General features: G+C 40.2%; 1 protein-coding gene and 1 long non-coding RNA gene across 3 annotated transcripts in view; one reads left to right on the top strand and one right to left on the bottom strand.

The window, feature by feature from the left end:
* The window catches only part of LOC145435071 (microfibril-associated glycoprotein 4-like), a 489,059-nt gene that overhangs the window by 173,055 nt on the left and 289,769 nt on the right, over positions 1–26,235 (bottom strand). The window lies entirely within an intron of this gene.
* LOC145446902 (uncharacterized) lies at positions 1,325–4,180 on the top strand. 2 transcript variants are annotated; one of them, XR_013917388.1, is made up of 3 exons: positions 1,325–1,473; positions 1,534–1,574; positions 3,996–4,180. It is a non-coding gene; the product is annotated as an uncharacterized LOC145446902 (long non-coding RNA). The 2 variants fall into 2 exon arrangements; XR_013917386.1 differs by having other exon boundaries at positions 1,325–1,574.

Here is a 26,235-nt window from a genome sequence, read left to right as displayed (position 1 = left end):
CACAAACGGAGATGGTAATAACAATGTTTTCAAAAAGTTTGCTGTGCAACTTTTTCGTAACTTCATTACAACGCATTCGTGATGAAGTCGAAGATGAATGATTTGTTTTATCCAAATAAAAAATACTTTACCTCGGTCTCGCAGAAATGTAATTTTGTATGAATGACATAGACAACAACAAATCTATTTGAAATGATGCTTTAAACAAAAGGGTCTGATGACTTATATTTTAATATTGACAAATGCGTTGATTAGCATGACCAGTTTACAAAACCACGATAATGTTTTACTGTATGTGTGTTATCGTCAAAAAATGTGGTCTTACGATTAGACGTTATTTTTTGCGGTTGGAATAAAACGAAAGTTCGCTCAAATAGCATACTTACGAGTTCAGTAATATTCTCTATCGATGAATGCGAATAATCCAACAGCTACAAGCAGAATTTAAAAATTGATGCTTTTTTGTGGTTAACTCAAGTCAGTGAATATGTTTGCGTTGATTTCGAAAATGAACATGACGGGGTAGCTGATAATTTAGTTAATGTGGTAATAACTAATGTGGTAATAACTATGTCGTAAATAGTTGCTGACATTCAAAATATTTTTACGGTGTAATATTCGGATTCACTTGTGGTAATTTAATTCTTAGTCCCTGATCGGACGAGTAATCAAATCTCGTATACTCAAAATATAATAGGTTTATGTCAAGTCGTATATGCACCGAATAGTAAATACTTTGTTTTACAACAAAATAGTAACGAGCTTGTTTTACAAAATAGTAACGAGCTTTACAGCTGAATAAACGATCGGTCATACAGTCAGGATGAATTATTCAAGTTTGCAAGATGTAGTGATATAATCAAGCCTAAATCGATTTATGACTTGTGCAAGTTGTGATATAATCAAGCCTAAATCGATTTATGACTTGTGACTGTTGTGTGTGAATAAGTCCTTTGATTGTGGTCAGATATTGAAATGTCGGGATGTACTAGCGCTTTAATTTCCATAAACTCAGTTGCAACAAAAATAATTATAGACCAATGATAAAGTTGTAAGTTTCAACGTCCTGTTTCAAATCATTGTGTGAATAATCCGACAAACACACCATCAACATTCTTAATATTATTGATATAAGACCAGGCCGTGTTATTTTGGCATTTCAGGAGCCAGATGCCAAAACTGCCCAAAATAAAAATTTGAAAATGCCAAAAATAAGCAAAAGCAAAAGCTTTCGTTACTATGAGTGCGTTTGACATACAGGCGCCGTTGCGAGTTTGAATAGACGCGTACGCGACGCTTGTCAGATGTTCTAATAGTTTTACAGATAGCGATAACAGTCGTATGCTAACTGTGGTCGTAATACTATGTTGCAGCTTATATCAATAGAAAATGGCCAAACGATTTAGAGACGTGGGGACGCAGACGCGGGAAAGGAGAATTGAGAAGAAGCAAAGGAGGCCGTGCTTCAAAAGGGTGAGTAGGATAATTTATGGTTCCGCTGTTAGCTCATTTACGGTTACATGACGATTTCAGATAGTTGTCACAATTCCGGTCTCGGATGGAGGACAAGAGAGGTGAGTTTTTCGATATTGTTCGCGCCCATGCTCATCTGCACTTCTGGTATTGGTACCTGCAGTTGTGCGTAATATAGGCCTGCTAAAACTGACAGTTTTCTCCAATTGTACTGGCTACTTGATTAACTTTACCGTTCAGTTTAACTTTACCGTTCAGTAAACTGGAAGGCTACACACCGTGTTCGGTGAAATTGTCACAGGTAGCCACAAGACATAGGGTGATAACTTCAGGAATGCAATCGATTGCGACTAGTACTACTTGTGAATTCCGATCTCTCTTTCTGTTCTGTTCCTAACTGTGAATTTCCATCTCTCTTTCTGTTCTCTGTTCTTAACTCAACCGAACCTTTTGTTTTATTTTGAAATTGAATATAGTGTATATACACTCTTCCGAACCTTTTGTTTTATTTTGAAATTGAATATAGTGTATATACACTCTTCAACCATTGGCGCAGACACGAATTCTATCGTATCAATAGGTATCAATTGGTCGTGTATTGTATCTTAACCATCAGTTGTTCATTATTTCGTTTGGCTAGTGACTATAAACTATTATTTCTTTTGGCTAGAGGCTATGAAAGTACTTACGCAGTGTAACAGTTCTACGTATATGTAAGCGATGCAGCTACTTTATTGCTTGTATATTTAAGTCTATATTCGTAGCCACATTGCTCCAAAAGAACGTTCATAATTGTAAAATGAAGAGTAAAAATATATAATATTCTGTTAATCGCTATTCCTATCTGTTAATCGCTATTCCTAATACGACGTTTAACAGAAACGATGCTCACCAATATTGGCTGAACTCAAACAGATGGAAGCGAACATATTCTCGTCGAAAAATAATAGATCCGAATATATTATTGTTCACGGTACCAATTCTTGGATTATTTTACTGTGCCCACCATAGATACTGACTTCAACGCGTGCGCCTCCGCTCGTTGGCGTTTAGACAAATTTGCAGAGCATCGTTTCTATACACACCCGTAGACAAATTTGCAGAGCATCGTTTCTATACACATCCGAACAATTTCATGAGGCGAACGTAAAATTTTGGAAATTTGTTATTCATGGCTATAATGAATAAAATACTCTAACGATATTTAGCAATGCGGCTGCCGGTTGGAATTTAACCAAGTTTAGTGTCAAGTGTTCCAGTGTTAATCCATCAATGCCACCAAGCAGTCCATAGAACTTGAGCTGAAGTATTTTTATCGCCCTTCGTGCCTATTAATTCTCGATGGTCTTGCAGATCTGGATTTAAGAAATTGTCTAAAGCCGCGAGGAGGCGCTTGTCCAACAAACGGAAGTTAGAGAGATTGAAAGAATTAGAGGAGCAAGAGGCAAAGAGGGCGAGGGGCAGTCACGGATGGTCTGCCCCGACCAGCCCGTTGATTTGGATAAAAAAAAATAAATACATTTGACATAGCAGGGTTGTAATTAAGTCTCAATACTTCGAGTGGCAAGGCAATCTTACTTTTATATCAAGTACGGGTCTAAGTCAGCAAACAGAGGATCGAGTCCGAGTCACGGTAATATGACGGTAATTTACGTACTCCTTGTCAAAGTCATGCGGCGATATTCCCTTTGTATGAATTTTGTCATTCGATCTCAACTGCATCGTATTTCAAGAAGGCCCAGATGAAATTTGCTGGCAATGACATTGGCGTCCTCATTAAATGTAGTACTGAATAGCGAAATGAATCACGCTGTGTTAAACACGACACATTTTGAGCTCTCTTTAGCCCAACATCTACGTTCTTCTAGTAAGCCACTAAAACAGTGATTCTCAACGTTTTAACGCACGTCTCCTTCATGATCACGCCCAGCCCCCCTATCATTATATCAAAACATTCAAAAAGAGCAACCAGAATGCTAGCTGTCCCGACGGATTGTTCGATATCACGGAAGGTTATGGTCGTTCATAAGCGAGATAACCGAAGCGACCCGTCTCCTGTTATCTCAGCAAAGGACCTGTGATAAATGAAAGACTCCATCACTGCAGCAGTGACCACCGGACAATTGAATCTCTACTGCCTTCAAAACCGGCCGAATGGGGGGGGGGGGGCTGGAGACAAGGTTAGGAAACAATGCAGATTTTGAGAATGGAGTAGGTGTATTAATGGTACTATATGCTTATTGTGAAAGTTCAAACTGTTAGTTGGAGATTTTGAAATGCAGTAGTTCTAGTTCTGGTTGCACATTTCAAAAAAAAAAGATTAGGTTGCCGAACAACTAGAAATCACGTGTCGTGTCACGTGTCTCTAATGAATAAAAACGATATTTAGCAATGCGGCTGCCGGTTGGAATTCAACCAAGTTTAGTGTGAAGGCTTTCAATTTCACCAAGTAGACTATAGAACTTGAGCTGAAAGTTTTTTTTATCGCCCTTCGTGCCTATTGATACTCAATGCTCTTTCAGCTCTCGACCGAAGAAGTTTACCAAAGCCGCGAGGAGGCGCTTGTGCGACAAAAGAAAGTTCGAGCGCCTGAAACAGTAGGAGCAGGAGGCGAAGACGGCGAGGGGCAGTCACAGATGGTCTGCCCCGACGAGCCCGTTGATTTTAAAAAATAATATTTATCGACATACCACTTGCGTATTCAATTTTCCCACACCGTTCAGCTCATACGCCAAGCACCCGAGTATTCATGATTGAGACAGAGCAATATGTCGAAGGTCTAGGCGAGCATTCATTCCTTTATCAAACAGTTACCGACGAAAACCCTAACGGAGGAAGGATTTTTACAAAAAGCTGTGGTCGAAATCCAAACAGAGGATGCGCGATAACAAAAAGACACTACCCGTCTTGGGAGACCAAAAACTAACCCAGACACAAAAAGACAAACCTGAACACCCAAATAGAGATGAAAGAACTACTAAACGAGATCATGAAAGAAATGGAAAGTGACAAAACTCCTGGCTCAGACGGGCTGTCGAAGGAATTTTACTCGACCTTCTGGGGAACCATCAAACAAGTTACTCGACCTTCTGGGGAACCATCAAACAAGACATCTGGGAAGTAATAAATAATGCATACACATTTGGCGGCCTGTGTGAAACTTGGAAATGCGGCATACCCACCTCAAAAAAAGAACTGGCGTCCGTTAACACCCTTAAAACACCGACTGCAAAATACTCACAGGCATCCTAGCAAGCAGACTAAAACAAATACTACCGGACTTGATAAATAAAGCGCAAAAATGTGCAATACTGAACATACAAATAGAATATGAATATGCAAAGGCCGCAATAGAAAATATGCAAAAGAGAAAAATAAAGGACTTATCGTCATAAATCTTGACCAAGAGAAAGCATTCGATCGCATCACAAAAGATACGAACTCCCGGAACACTTCACCGGAGTCGTATCTCCGATACCGCGATGACAAAAATCACAGTAAATGGAGCGACCACCAACGAAGTTAAGCAAGAGAGGGATAAGGCAAGGATGCCCTCTCAGCATGGTGATTTTTGCTATAAGTAATGACTAGGGCCATTTTATATGACCTTAAAAAATCAATTATATGACTTTATTTTTGGGAAAATATGACTTTATATGACTTAATGCGAAAATCGTGTATTTTTACATGCAACCAACTTCACTCATGGAACTGACGAGTAAAACATGAACAACATAACAGTAATACACATCCATTTTTATTTTAAACCACTTTTGTAGTACAGTTTCATGTAGTGTGGAATGTTGGAGTCCTTAAAGTTACCATTCGGACGTAAAAATGACTTTACTAAGGAAAATGAGCGCTCCACAGACGCTGATGTTTGTTGACACTCCTGCAGTTTTGCATACAACGCTGGTGAAATGTCTTGTCTTTGTAACTCCATAATTTGTTTCACATCGTTTTTGTGCAATCGCTTCCGTTTTTGTGCAATCGCTTCTTAATGTAATTTTTGAGTTCAAGCGGTTCTTTTCCGAAATCGAGGGCATTTAGATCAGCATGAGCCTCTTTGATAGTGTAGCCTACGTACAACTTTCCATTTTCAGTATCAAGTTTGAAATATTGTTGTAGTGGAGGCATATTTCTGTTAACTGACTCGTCAACTTTGGATCGCTCACTGAATCGTTGACGCTCTTTATTATAACTCCTTCAGCTTCCCACGCGTTGACTATTTCTTTCACTTGTGGAAGTCTCTGAATGACTATTTCTTTCACTTGTGGAAGTCTCTGAACTTCAAATTACGTCCCACTTCAGTGCACAGAAGTAACACAGATTGTGTAGCAACACAATGCAATGTGTGACCTCATAATGCAATGTGTGACCTCATAGGTCTGCGACTGTAATGTTATAGGCTAACCTTACAGTTTGCCTTCGTTCAATCAGAGATTGCCTTACTTTCTTAGTGCGTAATTGCTTCAATTGGCACTTTTTATTCAAAGTATACAACATTATTCAAAGTATACAACAATATGACATTATAACTCAATAACCATGAAAATATGACTTCATATGACTTTCTTAATATACCCCATATGGATGCGATTTTTGCGTTAAAATTGATTTCACGACTTACTGATGCATAGAAAACGACTTTAAATGGCCCTAGTAATGACCCCCTAGCCAGGAAAATAGAAGCCGACAAGAAAATAAGACCGTTCCAGATCGGGAAAGAGAAAATCAAAGTAGAACAGTATGCGGACAGGGTTGCCAGATTGGCCCTTTCGGGGCCAAATCCAAATTCGTGAAATTTGGCCCTTTTTAGAGGCAGTTGGCCTCAAAATAATAATTTGGCCCCTTGGCCCTTTATTTTCAATTTTTGGCAGCAGTTGAGACATACCGTCAAAGAACTATTAAAAGAAATCTGTCTCGTAAATTGAGCTGACAATGTTTATGCCAATGTCAAAGATTCGAGTGGAAACACTGTAGAAGATTTGGATTTGTTTTTGTAGAATGTAGACTGTGTTGGAATTGTAAATACAGATTTGTGAACCGATGGACGAAAAAGCAGCGAACATGGCTGGAAGCTATGTAGCAGAAAAAGTCTGAAGAAGAGCCCCTTATAGTAGCCTACGTAATGATTGATAAAAATTTCAAAGAAAACAATCAACATAACCGCAGTGGCGTAGCAGCCACTTGGCGGTTCTGGCTCTGCGCCAGGGGCGGCAGGCTCCAAGGGGGCGGCAAAATGAGGCTAACACAGTGTACACAGCCGGCTGAAGCAGCGTAATTGGTAGTCCTATAGCTGGCGTCCCGTGAGCTAGAATTTAGTCAAACTGGTCTTCAACGAAAGCTAGTGTCAGGCTAATTCTGAAAACATGAATTAATATGTTAACATGACAATGGAACCATTCCGAAATAGCCGTCAAGGCCGCGTGTTCCTAACAATGGTTGGTTGGTTAGTTAATGCAAAGCTACTTCATTCGACACCATATTTATACTCGTGTCTGGAACTTCATCTGACCATTGGTGTTTCAATTGAGAGCTGTGCGAGGAGCTTTCCAAAGCTCAAACTGATTAAGTCTTATTTACGTTCTACCATGAATGATGATCGGCTATCAGCTCTATCGATAGCAGTGGTTCTCAACCTTTTTGTCTTCGCGGACCACTTTTGGACCGCCACAGACCTCCGTGGACCCCCTCAAGTTTTCGATCAACATTAGTTCAATTATCGTGCAACCGTCAACTGTCTCGTGCAGACATTGATTTTAGGTTAGTAATAAACAGTCAGAAAATGAATTTTATTCAAAATAACATCACACTATATGTCAAAATTGGGTAGACTTTTAATATTTCGGAACGAATTTTCCACCTGTATTTATTGTCTTGAAAATTCTCGTCTTTGATTGGATATGAACGAGTGCCGAAAGTACATTTCCACGAATATATATTGGTGGCGAATGTAATATTAACGCGTAACGCTTCCGACGATAGCTTTTGGTGTGTGTTTGTAATGAACATATCATGTCCAGATTGTCCACGCAGCCTATAGTCATTTCTATCTAGCATCTCATCTTGAAGGTATTTAGTGGTTATATCACAGAAGAAAATGGATTTCGTGGCGGCGCGGTTTCAGTTCCTTCATTGGGACAGATCAGGAAAAAGTTCAGGAACTTCTATTTCAAACGAATGTTTACAAATTTGCTGCAACTGACAACTGCAAATCCAATTTGCTATCTCCGACATTTAATTTTTCGGAAACCTTAACAAAACATTTATAAACAGCAATATATGTTTGCATCAGCATTCAGCATGCTATTGGTAAGTTGACAATAAAATGAGTTTGCACAGTCGGATATTTCATCTCAGACGACCATTTTAATGACGCGAGTCCTAAAGTTTTAGTAATTATGAAGCGAAGCGAAAACTGTCCCATGCTTTTCCTAATTAAAAAAATGTAAATTAGGTTACCAATGACTTTACCATGACCAGAGGCTTCGCAGACCCCTGAAAATGCTTCGTGGACCATCAGGGTTCCGCGGACCCCCGGTTGAGAACCACTGGTCTATAGAAAGAGTCTACGTTCAAAATCTTGAATTTGAGGATATTATCGCTGATTTTGTATCGGCAAAGCCCGAAAAGTTAAGTTTTGAGACGGCTATTGATTTTCTATTTGCACAGTACATTCGTTCGCTATTTCTTATCATGAATCTATATTGATATTAGCTGCGATCTACTTAGGGGGCGGCATTTTGAGCGAGAGCCAGGGGCGGCAGCACATGCTGCTACGCCAGTGCATAACCGTAGAGTTTTTTGGTGTAAAACGTGATAAAAATTTCAAAGAAAAAAATCAACATAACCGTAGAGTTTTTTGGTGTAAAACCTGAAAATTCGGTATATAAGTTGGATAAGTTTCAAATGTAAAGAAACTATTCTTTTGATGTTTAATCAAAATTCATAAAATTTATCACTCATATTATAGCACAAAAAGTTTTATTTTACGATTTTATATTCAGCCGGAAAAGGCTTGAAATAATGAAGCAGTTATTGTAGTTGGATCCAGTGTAGTTGCAGGTAGTGGATTTGGTGTCCTACAACAGTATCAACAATATAAAACTGGAATTCCAGGTGTCTATGGGTAATGTTGCAATGTTATTGACGTTATTGAACAATTTGGCCCTTTTTGGCCCCTTTTCCGGCGCTGTCCTTTTTCGCAAAAGATGTCTGGCAACCCTGTATGCGGATGACATTCAGTAAGAGGACATTCAACACATCTTCAGGGAATTCCAAAGATTCGAGATGGAATTCGTGTTAGTGGTTGCGTGCATTCGAGGGGGTTGAGTTTTCAAAATAAACGTCGCAAACAAAATAATAAACGTCTCAAACAAAATATTGAATGACTCGCATTCCTTTCATACACCAAGCGAGTGAAAATTATTCTGTTTGTTAATAACGATGCATGCCGATGAAGCGATGCTGGTCAATATACATTACGTAACGTGTAAAATTTTATTTCGGTTTGTTGCGCAAGCGCGTCATTTGCATTGTGTGTGATAATATATTGTGAAGACGATAATGCAACAACTCAGTAATAAGTTTTTATCGGTCGTTCGTTTGTTTGTTCGTGCTTTTGGAATAAAGATCAATTGGAGTAAGCGATATTTTGGATTTGTGTTTGATGTTGAAAACTCGGGTTGTCACAAAATCATGGCGAGCCAAACCATCGGGTTGCCACAAAAATGTAACTATCCAGACTGTATACAATGTGAGCGATTAGAGCAAAGACAGGCGTGCCCAAGGCAGCACTCCCGTCGTTCAAGCGAGGCGCGCGTTGCTTATCCTAACAAGGTGTATCTTAATTTGTAGCGGAACATGGCGCAGGGTTGACAGTTTAGAGCTAATATATCTGTACTTCAAAGCTGTAACATCAGAGCACTGCGTTTCAACACGTCAGAAACCGGTCCACTACGTTGCAACACGTCAGAAACCGGTCCACTACGTTGCAACACGTCAGAAACCGGTAACGACCGTCTTGTGGGAGATCCACACGATGATCCGTGTTGATGACGAGTATACGGGTACAAATTCACTTAACTGCCTGACGATTGCGATGATTCGAGTGGAAATGTCGAATAAATCTGTTTACTTTCAAACGAATAAGTGTCGACACTTCCTTCCAACTGTGGGCGATGCGAAAATGTAGGTGGAGCGTGATGGACGGACGATTTAGAACTTGAATATAGTTCTATATCGATTGTACTGATTAGACTTTAATGTTTGATCAACGATGACTGTTGGTTCGTCGAACAAATAAGTGTGACGCTTTTGGTAGTGTGGAGAGATTAATTTCGTCAACCGATTACGGCAAAATGAAAGTATAAACACGTAACAAACAAATAGTGCTTCGGTATCGGTATCGGTACTGGTACCGATGATCTGATCATGACCATCTTCTCGACAACCGGTATCAGACTGAATTGAATCGCCCCGACCTGTCGGCAAATACCTGTCTATGTGACCCAGTTTTTCATGATTTAACATAGCCAGAATTTTGCCGAAAAACCGTCGATCGCATTGCCTGCATTGGTTACAACTGTGTGAAAGATGAAGCACGAGAAAGGATTATTCAAAGAGGTGTCAGTGAACTTCACACCGATGGGCGGCGTCATCAAAATATCGAAGGGTTCGCAGTTTCAAACACCACACATCAACACCACACATCAAGTCACGTCCTCCAGAACAAGATACGAGTAAATCCGTCATCTGGTACTCGTGTATACTGGTCAACTTGTGACGATCACTCGTCGGGTGAGCAAAACCATTACTATCGCTGATCCGAGCTCTTTTCGATTGACACTGTTTGATTTACTGGTTCTTCTGCTTGGTGTCGATCGCCCGTCACCGAGGATGCTAGCTGAACATTGGTTAAGAGATAGATGATGCAGATGCAAGTTTCGACACGATTTAGATGGAAGATGCAGGCAGATAGATGTGTCGAAGATTAACAGGCAGCAAGTTGTCACAATACCGGAAATGGTTAACGCCAGGCGTAACTCAAAGTCGGATCGAGATAAACCAAAGTGACGACGAATACAAATACAACGGCAGAGGAAGACCAAACTGAAAGACGCAAACGATACGCGACACGTGATTAACCATTGCCGAAGAATCTTCCTGTCTCACAAACACGTCCTGTCCCGAACACGGCAAGCAATGAATGAATTAACGAACGTGCGAAGGCCCGAAGCTGGGAATAAACGAGCTGCAACGTCGACTGTTTCTGTCTCTCTTTTTTACTCTTTTCAAAAGGATGCGTGCGAGAGTGAAGATAGACGAGGAAAAAATGAGAAGCAGAAACAGCATAAGTGTGACAGGCCGCATGCGTTCGCTTTGAGGCGTATTTCCATCGTTCAGGCGCTATGTGGTTCACAGGGAAACTAACGTGACGTTTGGATATGGCCTATCTAGGTTGCAGTGGACTAAATCCTAGCTATATTCGCTATATGTCGCGATACAATGGGTGCGTTGGCAGCAATGTGAAATTTCATGGTGAAAATTCCATTTGTTTGATGCCATGGGTTTAGTAGGCCTGTATGCACTAGGTAGCACTTTCCGTTGGGCACATACACGTCTTCTGTTCTCGCGCCGCTTCATGAAACGACACATGTATACAATATAATATCATTACCAAAAAAATATCATAGTAACGTAAGTTTTCGTATGATCCAAGGCAGAGTCGTAATGAATCGAGTCATAACTCGGGGAATGACTCGGAACAAGTGATATGACTCGCGACTGGGTCTACCAAGACATGCATTTTATTGTAAAAGTCATCACACTATTATTATTTCGTCTATTTGTAAGGATACTTGATAATGCTACCAGAAACTGTCAAAAGGGAATAAAATTAGTATGTTTATGAATGCGAAGCATTCGATATCACCAAGCATAGTTGTAAAAATGGGTTTCACGTGACATTAACTCGGAACTGCACAGTGTACAGTCAACACAATGACTTGGACTCGGACTCGAGTCAAAACACTATGAATTGGACTCGACACTCCATTCCCTGACTTGGACTTGACTCGGTGGTGAATTCAAAATGAGTCGACTTGACTCGAGTCAAAACTATAAAAGTCACATTGACTTGTGACTCTGAACCTTGTGACTTAGTTACAACCCTGATCCAAGGTACAAACCGCATTCATCGGCACGTCGCTGTCACGGCTAGGCGCATATTTTGACTTGGCGATGACTCAATCTCACTAATATCACTGAAATAGGAGAACAATACAATTCCGCATGACTCACGGGCGGATCGTGTGTTCCCGGATCAACCCGTACCAGCGCGCATACAATTATCTCACGTGTGAATGCAATTCTCTTACGTAAGCTTGTGTCTGAGCATCACCTTCCCTACCCCGCTGACACAAGGTTTTCATAATGTCCACTAGATTTGAAAGATTGTCAGTAAACTTCGTTCGCATAATTCCAAATAATGGTTTACTACAACAAAAATCGAGTGTTTGCAAACGATTTGGGTTATTTTTGTCGTGATCTTCCTTGCCCACACAAAGTCTGTAGATATCCATAGTGCAGTTCTCCTCACGACTGGCGATTCACCATATTATTTACGCTGATCCTATCCTAAAGTAGTGCTCTGTAGTGTTCGTAACCTCCAACGGTTCGTAACCTCTGTGAAGTTATCAGTTGCAAACGGCATTGTGGTAGAGTTGGGAAAAACAATGGTATATGCCTGACAGACATTGCCTGTTCTCAAATTTGCATGCAGTCCTACAAATTCCAGATGCATCTCCGTTTTACTCTTCACACTGTCCCCAATCAACATAGCCACGTTTGGCTTCTTTCTGGACAGCGCAACCGTAAATAGTGAATCACAAATTCTACCGGTTAAAAGTTACTTCACTCCCTTTGGAAGCAATCAAATTGATGTTGAAAACAAATCGTAACATAAGGAACGCCATTCTGCAGTCAGTGCTAGACTTCGCAGTATACGAGGAGGGAGAGCATTAACAGCCAAAGTTGATTTCAAAACTGTTTCTAGTATCGTAAATGGGTCCTGGTCCGTTGTATCCTTTCGTAATTTATAGAGATATCGTAACATGCCCCACCTTCTCAGATATGATCACGGAAGCGATATGGCCGCACTTTAAGACATGCCATGTACAATTTCCGAACGGAAGTTCCATTTCATGTTACGTTGTAAACGGACAATCTGCTCTACTTCAGGAATCGACGCATTGCACGAAATGATGAAGGAAGGGGACATGGAGTTGATAATCAACGTGTTCACTGTTCACTCTTCGGTTAATCACGAGAGAGGCTGGCTGGAACTCATTGGATCGCCAAATACACGTGTTTATGAATTGTGAATTTTTTTATGGATGTAATTTATAACGTTTTAATAGCCGATGATTTACATTTGGTTTTGCTAAATAGTTTTGCGCGCCATAGCGACTGGTTTTTAATAGAGCTGTCTCTGGTCACATACGTAGCCATATATAGGCCTTCAACGTTTCAAAAATTAGCATTTCAGTATCGGTAAACTTAGAAAGCACGCTGGAAAACTATTGGAAAAAATAAAAATCATCTCACTACTTTGAGACTGAGCTGTTTAAAATATTTGTCACTTGAATACACCTATTCCAAGTAATACCTATTCGGCAGCATTCTACTTGTCAACCTTATTTTTAATACATTGGACTTCCATATATAGCATAGACGTGCTCAGATTTCCTGCTGGAGCTGATGGGAATGGTGTTTTAGAAAATTTACGACCAGGGTTGTAATGACTCGAGTCCGACTCGACTCACAATTTTCTGATGACTCAACTTGATTCGAATCATTTTCTCACAATTCGGAAACGACTCGAGATTGACTCGACTTTGACTCGAGTCATAGCTCATGACTCGAACCAAGTCATATGACTCGAGACTCAGACGGCCAAGACCGACATTTCTTTGTGTTGTCGAAGAATAGTTACGTAACCATACTATTTGAATTTTGTCTATTAGTACTGGTACTTGAAAATGCGACCAGAAGCTGCAAAAAGGGAGGAAAATTAGTATATTATTAATGCGAACCATTCGATATTACCAAACAGGGGTATAGAAAGTGGTTTTAACAAGACTTTAACTGGAAACTGAACAGTCAACTCAATGACTTGGACTCGGATTCGAGTCATAATACCATGACTCGGACTCGACCCTCTGCCCGCTGACTCGGTGGTGAATTGAAAATGACTCGACTTGACTCGGGTCAAAACTATAAATGTAAGGTTAACATGTGAGTTGGACCCTTGTGACTTGGTTACAACGCTGTTTAGGACACACATGCCACATAGTTGAGACTATTGAATAAGCTTCGGGTGGATCCACATTACTTCGTTGGATCATATTGTTATTTCGTAATATTTGAAAAAGATTGATGCTTGGCTACTCGCAAGATTTGAAATTCTTGACTGGGTGATGTGTTGTCCTCTTCTGGTCGCATTTGAACCGCGGGGCTCAGATTTCAATGCAGGTTTCGCGAAACGTTCATAAGTCATGGTGTGTCCCATTGTGGATATGCATGTACTTGATGGTCCCACACTAGGTCACTGCGCAACTCTATAGGCAAATGCATCTCTACGGCCATTCCAAATCAATTTAAAATTTGATGTTTCATTGACCTGGAAAGCGTCCAACTTCTTGCATTTTGGAATTGAGATACGATAGTATGATACATCTGGCGGACCGACAGGTACATTTGCCACGGACCGGTACCGGCGGCTATGGACCACTACTATACAACAATGATTTGCGAAGTTGCAGAATTTAAAGGCCTAAGTCAATGATTACTGAGCATTTTCAGAAATTATAAAATTTATTTTAAAATGGTTCTCGAAATATCCAGCATGGATATGCGCCAATCATATGTTCACTATACTAGAATAGCAGATGTAAATAGCTCATAGTTTGATGACATTTCCTAGTTTCAAGGTGCGAGAAAAGAAAGCTCAACACAACCAATCTTCAAATGTTTTGGTGCCAACAAATAGAAACCGGCTTGCATGTGAAAATTACATCTGAATTGCTGTTTCAGAGATGAAGCTTTAAATAAAAGTAGCCGACCAAAAACAGCAACGGAAGTCACATTGATGCAGTAATGTAAAGCAATGCTCTTCAACCTTTTTCGTCGTGGCACGCCGCGTTGTCGCAGTGTTTACTTTTTTTTTAATTCGTGGTGTTTCGACTACATTGGCCATTTGACACCGCGCCGATATTCTATATTAGGATTCCGACGCCTTAGAAATCCTTATCCGGTGTGTTCGGTCAACCTTTCGCTATTCAAGGCCATACCATAAAGGATAATATATAGCACCGCGAAGATACCTTGTGGTGTTCTGCGCCATCACTGTTTTCTTGGGATATAGTTTGCGTACAAAGTTTCCAATTGTAGAAACAGGACACCCTCGCAGGCTTACTATATATATATGCAACCACATCGCGATTATTATTGATAGGAAAACCCAATGAGATTCGCCTGACAGTCGCAGCGAGCGCGAAAAAATTTCAACCTCATCATTGAGTTTCGTCTATAATATTGGTAGTTTCACATAAATTACTGTCAAATATTTATCCACTCTCAGCTCACGTGATCAAATTGTCCAGTAGCGTTGATGGTCACAAAATTTGGGACCAAATTAAATTAGGCTCATATTCCAGTTTTGTGGGTCACTCTGCTGCATGTTGTCATTTCTTGACCTCCCATCAGGATAGTCGGTATAGCAAAAATATATTGTAATCACTTAAAAGTAGTCTCCTAGAACAATCGTAATTCGTGAGACGCACACGATTCCAATTTAGTATTTCTTTATGGACGTACATTTTTATGGGTTTTGCATTATTACGGGGGGGGGGGGATCATATTGCAAGGACACTATTATATTTAGAACGACTAATTCAAGTCATCCTTGATCGCGCTAAGCGTGACGAGAAATTTGAAGTCGAATTAACATCTCTCTGATAATTGGGGATCAATTCAAATTGAATAATGACGGCCGCCAACACACGCTAAAATAAATACGTGTGGAAGGTCGTCTAATTATGAATACGATTTTACGGCTGCATGCGTCCGAAGGTTGGCCACCCCTGGCGTAATCGAAATAAGAATAAGCAAATATGCAAATGTGGGATCTGCTTAATACTTTTCATGGCTGATCTGGTCACCATCCAACACAGTGAGTGATTCTCAAACGCAAACCCGAGCCCCTGGCTACGCTCCTGCAAATATCCATCCGCAGGTTGGCCAACCCTGGCGTAATCGAAATAAGAGTGAGCAAATTTGCAAATGTGCGATCTGCTTAATACTATTCATGGCTGATCGGGCCACCATCCAACACAAACGCAAACCCGAGCCCCTGGCTACGCCTCTGCAAATATCAACACTGCTGTATTTATGACCATCTGGCAGGAAGTACCAATCGGATCATTACAGACTGAAATCGCAAGCTGTACACATGTTAACTACATCCTGTTCTACTCCATTAGAAACCAATAAATTCATTACCAACGTTTAAATGAGGAGGAGACAAATTTTCTGATGACCCCCATACCCCCAATCGGGGGAGGCGAGCTCGAAGGGGGCCCAAAATTATTTCGTGATTTAGTATAAATTATTAAGTACTCTTCTGGAAATTTATTAACCTTTTTCGCAAGATTTTCTCGCAACGCATGATTTAACGTTGCCAACTATCTTTGGCCGAAAAGAAGCGCCTTTATGTTGACCGAAAACTTCGATATATATACAATAAATGGCTGGAGTAGAATGCTCCTGTCATGGCAATCTTAACGCCTCATGACAAATGCCATCCCACAGCAAAAATTAATTGTCAGCTAAGAAATCGACTTTAAAACGTGTGCAGTGCATCTTTTAGATTAGTACGTTTAGGCGATTTCAATAAAACGTGTGCATCTTTTAGATTAGTACGTTTAGGCGATTTCAATATCTCTTTACATAGCAGACAGAAGGTCACCAAATAACATCATGTGACGAATTCAATATAAAAACGGTTCCGCCTGCTCGAAGATGTATAATTACTATTAACGGGCCTTACACCTCACTCGGCTGTACCGCTAAATCCGATTACGTGAGCAGAGGATAAAACTTGATAGCTATGTATGTGCAATTCCCGATCATTTTGACTGATTCAATCATGACTTATTGAAAGTTTCGCGCTACGCGGGTTTAGGCGTAGTGAGCCAAAACATGTTGTATGAGCCTACGGACAATTACCACCCGATATAGCCGACGTATATCGATATGGGATGGTTGGAACCCTCAAAATAGTCGGCTCCACAACAATATTATAGATATTTCGTCGAAGGAGCAATTTACCCTATATTTTCAATTGTCAATGCCAATCCACTATGACGTCACAATTACATATTCGGGACGTCATGACTTGAATAAAAAAACATGTGTTAAACGAGGGCCTTGTTTTAAACATGTTTGTTTTAAATCGTTTTTTTTTACATGCAACCCTATGTGCGATACACCCGGTTGAAAAACCCTGATGTACAGTACTTTTACAAGTGGTTGAGGCACGGCAATGGCACTCAAATCACTGCAGCAACGTGAATTTCATGTTCATATGAAATGTCTTTATCTGTCTGCCTCTAAAAGCATGTTCACATTCTAAGCTATATTGAATATATTTCATGATGCAACATTTTCGAAGTGCCATTTCGCGGTGGATAGAAAAGTTGGTTATAGGGTCTGTCAAGCTTCATCAACGTCAGTCTGTTCGAGATAACATGGGGACTTGTTGGAAATCCTTGGAAATGAAAATCCAAAAGTACCCCATGCAAGCTGATGGACGTTGACTACGCCAGGGCGTCCAATCATTTGGTCCAATTACCACACATGGTTTACGAATAAGCGAGAAGGCCACTTGAGTATTCATGACCTTTTGTAGCTGCACCATTTCTGGTATGACCCAATTGTCTCATGTCCTTGTCCAAGCATAACAATAGCGAGAAAGCTGTTCGAAGAAATGCTCTGAAATTTTGGAAAAGCGCCTAAGCATATGCCATATATCTTTGTAATATCGTGTGAATAAATCGGGGTTATGGGTGACGGTTCACGATACCGTCTTTATCAGTATTGGCTCTATAACCGCTATTGTTCGAGCTGGATTTAAAAAAAGTCATTTTGTAGCGCATCAGCACGCATGAATGGCGCAATGTTTGTTAAACAATCTTCATTGTTTATTTGTGAAGTCAAGGTTTACAACGCTTGTTGGCGTAAGAAAAAATCCGTTGATATCATATGACCACATATGGATTACGAATGAGCGAGGTGGCCACTTGAGTATTGGTGACCATTATTTCTTAGTCATTAGCTAGCTACTAAACAACTAGGAATATAGACATGAATTTGGTGAAATTGTTGGCATTCTCATTCCAACTTCCGCGATCAGGCTACTCAGGAATTATGGCATTCCTTGATCCATGTTGACAAGCGTGATAGGCAAAAAGCAAAGCGGCGTATCCATTGAAAAGCGAAGGCTTCATGTATGTGACTTGTTCGGAGATACTACTTGGTGGTTTGGTCAAAGGAGGGTCGCAACAAGACTTTGCTATCTCCCAGACACATCATGCTTCTACGAGGGGATCTCTTCCGCCCTTTCCGCGGAGAACCAAGTGGTGTATTACGTCATTCACGAACCACCTGAATCAGGTAACGGCGACCGCAAGATCTATCGGTTGTGTCTATGTATATCGGCGTACAACGAACCAAAATCGCTAATATTTATGCTATGAATAATCAGTGTGCACTTCTTTTGAAATTTGTACCGCGGGTCTGAGATTGCAAGGAGCTGCTCATTTGGTGCCGGCCATTTCAATCAGTGGACAAATCAATAGCAATATCAAGGTTGTTAAGTCGACATGCGTCGGTCATTTCAAGCCTACGTTTCGCTGTCGGTCTTTCTGGTGGCGTGTCCTGACGTGTAGAAAAGTGGTTTTCGTCCGCTGGTGCGCGGACCAGTGTCGGAAAGCGACGACGTTCCTGTCGGTCCGCCAGGTATATTAAAGTTTTGTACCTTAATTTCAAGATGGAATATTTTGAATGCTTGTCCATTGATAAAATAAATAAACATCGAATTTTAAACTGATTCAGAACTTCGTGAGGAAACATGTTTGAGTTGACTTGAAGTTCAAACGGTGTCATTTAAAAACATGCCAGCTCAATTAAAAGCTGACTCGCTAAACTGCGCAGTTTGCGCTATCTTTCGTTTTCGATTCAGTTATTTCGACCGCATCTGCCGCACCGCAAACCCCCAATTGGAGTCGTGAATGAACTTAAATTAGAGTATTGTTTCAACATTTCGCGATTCAGTGTCACTAAATGTATTGATTAGTGGAGGCTCTTCCCCAACAAATAAGCATGATTCATGGAAAATCGGCATTTCTGCGTCGGCAATTACCACGTTACGAAGCACTAACACATAATGAAGTTTAGGCCTCGCGGACCGGTAAAACTTCAAAAAACATTTGGCGGACCGGTGGACTTTCAAAAATTAAAATTAACCCAAAATGTAAAGTATACAACCGTTTTTTGCAAGGACATTGTGCTAGCTAGAGAGTGGCATTTTGAGATTTTTGATCGTACTTAGTTATGTTCATGCTGGCATCCATGTGATATTACTGTAGTGAGTCTGCGGAGTCGAGGTAAAATTGCCTTGCAATGGCAGTGGATTTAACCGACCACACCAACTCGTATATTAATATTCTCTTCGACAATATCGAGAGAGGAAGCGTTTCGTAATCAAACCTAGAACGTTGTCGTGCTGCCTTGCCCATCGCCCACTACCACCGGATGTAAGCTCCTCTTGTTACTACGAAAACAATGCACCGTACGAAAGCACCGGACAACAGCTATACCTGGTCATTCACAAAACCAGGACCGAAAAAGCACTTCGTAAGACCACCCCCACAAAATATATTGGTCTAGGGACTCCAGACCCCACAGTTGGATGAATGTTTTCACCAGGACTTGTGAGCCCATTCATTCCACTCAGTGAAGGCAGTGAGTTTGTGAGTCACGCAAGGAGCGTAAATGTTCTATAATTAATTACTGAATCGATCAATAATATTGGTAATTAATTGCATATATATTGCCGTAAATTTTAATATTTTCATAATTACCAGATCTTGCGGCAAATGCGAGGGAGGCGTCTTGGAAAATTTACAACACGTAATTCATAATTAACCATAATAGGGCGGGCCTATAGCAATAAATACTTCGCTGCATAGATATTTCTGTAAATCATGCATATTTCTTGGGGGAAGACCACCCAATAATCAAAACATTACGTGTCACAAAATCACGCAAGGCGGGAAAACAAGTTTCAAAAAAGACTCTATATTTAAATTTTATTAACGAAGTAATCTTAGGCCTCCTTCAAGTTTAGGGGGTTGGTGGGGTGCGGCAATTACGGTCCTGCACGAAATGAATGAATAGACAACGAATGATCGTGTAAAGTGCGTCAGCTCGTACTTGTCGTTCGCATGTCGTCAAACGACACGGCTTCAACTTCAAGTCAAATCGAACATATTTCCAGACTTATGTTACCTCATGAAGCTCTGAATCAGTTTAAAATTTGATGTGTTATTTAAGTTATCAATGAACAAGCCTTATATTGCAAACATATTGCTTCTTGAAATTAAGGTTCAAATTGTAATATACCTGGCGGACCCGCACCGGTCCGCGGACCGGCGGTTGATAACCACTGGTTTAGGCAAACATCAGACTCTGAAAAATGTACCGAAATTTCGGCAGTGAAAAAACGTTGGCCGATAAAGAATGCTCTTTGCTGACCGAAAACATCGATATATATAATATGTATATATGTCTAATTGTCCATGGGCGCCTGAATGGCTGCCTGGCGAATCTCCCTGTCCTGGAAATCTACTCCACAGGACAAATGCCATACCATAGGGAAAAATCATTTCCCAGTGGGTAAATAATAATTCGGAATCGTGTGCGCCATTTAGTTTAGTACGCTTGGGCAATTTCAATATCTATCCACTATATTATTATTATTGTTATGGAAAAAAGTGGCGCTTTCAACCGATGATGGTTATTTGCACCACGCTCAGTATATAATAAATGAAACGATCAGAGAAAAGCAAGATCTTGAGATACAATTCGCATGAGAGAATAAATTCTATAACTGGTATAGTAGTTCACGAAATATCGACATGCAACGAAGTAATAATTATTCAAACAGACCCACTTGAATATGTTAAATCAATAACAACGTGCCCTATATTTTCCATAGCAGTGCCCTACTCAACTCTATAGAAAAATATGAAACTGTGAAATGATGAAATCTTTATAGCAATATACATGTAGTTATCAATGTTATATTTTGCGATTCCGTCATGAATTATGTAAAATTCTGGCTCTGCAGGCGATTACATAAGCTCTTTGATTACATAAGCTCTTTGCCTACACTGAGCTGAATGAATGTGCTCACAAATGCTGGTGAAGACATCCATCCTACTGTGCGGTCTTGGGGCGAAACGTCCCAGGACTTGGGTTTATCACTCTGTGGGGGGCCAAGACCATCGTATACTAATTCCAAACACAGACGGAAAAAGTCTGGAAATTTATTTCATTCATCTTTTTGGTAGGGCTACCCAGCCCATATTTATATGAAGAAACGCAAGCACACCTATATGCACAATCCACGACGAAAATCAAAGTAAGTTGAATATATCTGCCCAACAAAACTCTACTATAAGGTAATTTGCAAAAATGCAAGAACGATTTTACGGAATGCAATTTCATCATAAATTCCACAACCGATTGATAACACTGGTCAACAAAATGAAAAACAAAATTGAGCAAAACATCTGAGAGCCGTTTCTGTGGTTTTTGAGGTTGCTGATTACGAATATCACATTAGTTTTTGTCAGACTGGCTCTTTGTCAGAAGATATTTATACCTCTAAAAAGCAAAAATTACTGTAGTTACCCTTAAATATTTCGCCTGGTAGGAAGAAAAACGTAGTTTTTTTTAAATTTTATACTGCGCATAAATAGCTAATTAGCTATGAAGAACCCTCATGTCATTTTCAGTCATTACACTGGTCAACAAAAAAAACTTTTTTTAGTGCCAAAGATATTTTAATGCTTTCTAGGTATGTTTGGGCTGCTGAGTCCGAAAATGACATTCGTTTCTCTGAATTGGCTCTACATTATGAGATATCGATATTTTTTATTTATTTTATTTAATCGTCGTAAGTAGAATACTTGGAATCACGCAGACTAAGAATCTTCTCGGCGATCTTTGCCTCACTCTGAGGAACACCCGAGAATCAAAGACAAAAACGGCCCGCGAACTGGAGCATGAATAACATTTTTCCGTACAAGAGAGAAAGAATTACTTCCGTATTTTAGCCAACAAGATGAACTTTTTTACTGCAAAGACATCGAAGGGCTTATACTGAAAATGGAGGTATAGCCTATGATTGATTGGCGTGCTTTGACAGCTTACTAACTGAACTTTGCGCGTTACTGAACGTAGTGTTTGGGCTTTGACGGCACCTGGTTTTTATTTACAAAAATTGAGTAATTCCATGTCAACATGCAAATATTTTTTAAATCCGTCTCCACACCCTCTCAGATTTTTCTCGAAATTTATATACGACTAAAGTATCTAGTTCTGAGTACAACGAAATTTATTTCGGAAAATTTCGTTGAACGGCTCTCGAGTTATTGCAGTTTGAAAAATGATGATTTTGTGGCTACTCAACCATGAAATTTGCCAACACAAAATCTGTGTATGATTGTAACTGAAATAGCTCAGAGGTTACGTAGAGTAAAGGTTCGAATGTTATTTAGCAGTAATTGTTGGTACATCTTCTTCACTTTCCATGAATTTCCCCGCTCCACAGTATTGGGTCAAGGTTAAAAACCCGATTTCAAAATTGGTATATGTTAAAATCAGTGATGCATAACGATATTTTTCAACTCATCTGGTGCAATTCTATTTAAACCAAAATTCACATGCAAGGTGTCATATGAAAGCTGTTTCCACATGACATAATGCGAAATATTTGTTTGTCAGAGAAGCAGTTTGTCAAGCCTAAAAGTTGTACTTTTGCACAACGGAAATATATATTCTCATGTATCAATCGGTTATCCTACCAAGATTAAAGTGGAGTAGAAAACTATGAAATTTGTCCTTGAAAGGCCTGACTACAATACTCATATGCGTCTCATTTCTTTTGACTGGTAATTGGATAATTTCCCGCTGAGTCATCTTGATATATTTACACATCATCTTGTTGATTAGCAAGGGTAGAGATTCTACCAAGACATCAGAACAACCAAAGAACGATATCAGTGAAGATGAGATGAACAATTGAACATTATGCCAGACCATTGCCGGAACTTTTCGAGAAATTGCACTAAATAGCTTACGGGCAAAACTCGAACAAAAAATAATTGTGATTTAAATATATCAATCAGTGGCGGCTCGTCCTATAGGGCAACTGGGGCATTGCCCGACCTAAAATTCTGTTCAATAACAATTTTTCACCATTTATAGACGCACACCTATCTATATAAACCGAAATCACAGCGAAAATCGTATACTTCTTGTCCTTTCGCTTGTAAATGCCCATATATAGCGAAGTCTCTGCGAAAATCGAATTCTCTTCTGTGTTTTCGCTTTGCGAATGCCTAGCCGGGGCTTGCCCCGGTAGCGCTCATAACAAGCTTTCACTGTCTATTCTCTCAAAGCCGCGCACAATAAAGAAACGGTGATTTACTCTCTCCTATTCATAAAATTACCGAGCAACCGGGGCACGATAGCTCTGTGCCCTTAAGGTGTGATGTAACAATCGTATCTATAGCTGAACTCTGTTACCGTCATCTGCGTTTAGTCGACCTTTGCTGGTATAGGTCGATTTTAATGGTGTTTCACACCATGAAAACTCTTGAAACTTGTTATGTCATGTCGTGATGGTGGTATTTAACACTGCCCCAAGTTTCAGGGTTTCTACTTAAAGTTTAGGGTAGTAATTCCGTTTCCGAAGTTGAGTGTGTGCTGATCCGTCATGTATCGCAAACAGATTTTACTCAAAAGCCGGTATTGGTATCCATTGGTTTTGACGATGTTCAATACCGAGATCGGTTATGACATTTGGCACGGTAAGTCTTAATGTTAGTATCGAACGCTGTACCAAGTTTTAAGTTTGTCACTGAACTGTGTTAGTGGTAATTTGGTTTCCTAATTCGAGTGAGAGCTGACTAGTCATTTATCGCTAACAGATTATACGCAAAGCCGGTATTGGTCTCTATTGATTTTAACGATGCTCCTTACCTAGATACGTCATAAGCTTTTGCACGGTATGTCTTGATTTTAGTATCGAACGCTGTGCCAAGTCTCAAGGTTGACACTCAATGATTAGGGCAGTAATTTCGTTATCAAGGTCGAGTGTGGTAAAGATGTGCTCCGATCTGACACTTTAGCCTACAACACATTGCGGATTTCACGCAAAAGCCGGTGTATCTGCGGTAACGTTAACTGAGATGATGATATCATTCTCAGTTTGCATTCAAATATTTACTTTGATATTATATTCTCCAATGTCAATTTCACCGTGAAATTGTGGCCTTCAAGCCATTTGCTTACAACCCCCTGTCAAGCGCGATAGTTATTTCGTTTTCGATGGCGGCTAACAGCTAATCACTTGATCAGCCTATTCCTCAGTAAATTTTACGCAAAATTCGGTGTTGGTCTGTTCGCATTAATTTTGACAGTGTACCATACGGAAAAGGGCCATGAGGCCACTTCTCGATAATGTCATGTAACAGTGTACCAAGTTTAAGGCTTTCATCCACGTATTTATTCGGTAATATATTTTCCAAAGGCGATTTCGCAGCAGACCTATAAGACAGTAATAAAAACGTATGTGTCGTGTTACAGTCTCCAGTTTCAAGACCAAAATCTCTTATGCTGTACCGACTACCGAGACCAAATTTCCGAGGCTGCTATTCTTACTTCTTTAGAATGATGTTTTGGATTCAATAGGACAGGCCCAATCTATGAGATATCAATTGCGTATCTGTCCGAATTCGTTGACCTTTCCAATTAGGCTTACGCTATCTCTCGAGTTATAGTCATTTCCATTTCTGCAGATAATTAGTCAGGTCCAATGCGAGCATGAACCGTGTTGAATCTTTGTTCCGTACGCCGTTTACGCAGTTACCACACTTCAAGTCACAGCTCACCAGCAGACCTCTCGTGGCACATACGTTAGAATCACTGTTGCCGGGAAATTCATGTTACCGTACCATCAGTAAGTTACTTGTTTACGTTGGAAAACGCCATTGTGACGTCATCTTGATAAAAGTCGCTTGCAGCCCTTGCCCCACCACCCGATATTGTCACGAGCCGCCACTAATATCAATAACATTATATTCCAACTGATTATTTCAAATTTACAATATGTGGTTGACGTAAAACTGATTGAATCAATACAACGTTATTTGAGTATCCAGGTACATACTTATATACATGACAGGAGTTTATTTATGAATATGATATCCGTGAAAGTCTGTAACTATGATAAATCAATTACCCCTAAATATAGTGCTTGTCATTGCTGTATTTCGATTTAAAAGAGTCCTCTGTGTGTAAAATCAACGAGCAGATTAAATGTACAAACTTTATAGTACGACTGAGCCAATTCTATATCTAGTCATTACCGCGAAAATAGGAGATTTTGGTCAAAATAGCCCCATGGGTTATCTCCACAACAAGAGCCAATTTGAAAAAAACTAAGGTCATATTCGGAATCAGTGCCCTTCAGAACCCCAAAAGCACTCTTACTTTGTCGGCCTCAAAATATGTGTTGACCAATGTAATCACTCATTTCAACAATCTTCGGCCAAGAGCAGTGGACAGTAGATTAAAACTGGGGGCCCGACCGATTCTATCGATTCAAAGATAATATCTAGATCAGTGGTTCCCAACGTGGGCGATATCGCCCCCCAGGGGGCGATTTGTCAGTCCAGGGGGGCGAAAATAGCCAAGGGGGCGATAGGGGGCGAAAACGGATGAAGGGGGCGATAGGGGGCGATGGCGCGTTGAAATGGCTATATTGGCGTCCATGACCGTAACTGCCACACCCAAACCCCCAATTGGGATGGAGGGGCGAGCTCGAAGGAGGCCCACAATTTTTTCGTGAATTAACATTATTTATTTTGGAAATTTAGGCAACTTTTTCAAGAAATTTTCGCGCTACGCGCCATTTCGTGGTCGCGTATTTCTTGCTTATTGGATACCCTTCCTCCAAGAAATAATACGCATGAGTTATAGAATGGGCATATCGGCGTCAGCCATTAACACACCATGACGCACCAAGACATATGAAGTTTCAGGCCATGTAACATGCGACTCCGAAAAATGTGCCAGAACGAGAAAACCTTGGCGGAAAAGGACTGCCTTTATGATGACCGACTTCGATATATATGCGATATACATATACATTTAATTGTCCATAGGCGCAAAAATGGCAGGCGCCAAATGTTCCTGTTCTGGCAATCGGAACCTCACAAAATAACTGCCATCTCGCAGAGAAAAAATAATTGCCAGTGAAGAAATACCAATTTGAAATCGTGTGCGTCATTTCGTTTAGTACGTATGGGCGATTTGAATATCTTTTGACATAGCAGACAGGCCACG

This window comes from Botryllus schlosseri, chromosome 1, assembly GCF_051294905.1.
Source record: "Botryllus schlosseri isolate E-star chromosome 1, Bs_hap1, whole genome shotgun sequence".
Classification (NCBI taxonomy): domain Eukaryota; kingdom Metazoa; phylum Chordata; class Ascidiacea; order Stolidobranchia; family Styelidae; genus Botryllus; species Botryllus schlosseri.
The sequence above is the reverse complement of the archived record's forward strand: the minus strand, read 5'-3'. Positions and strand labels throughout refer to the sequence as shown.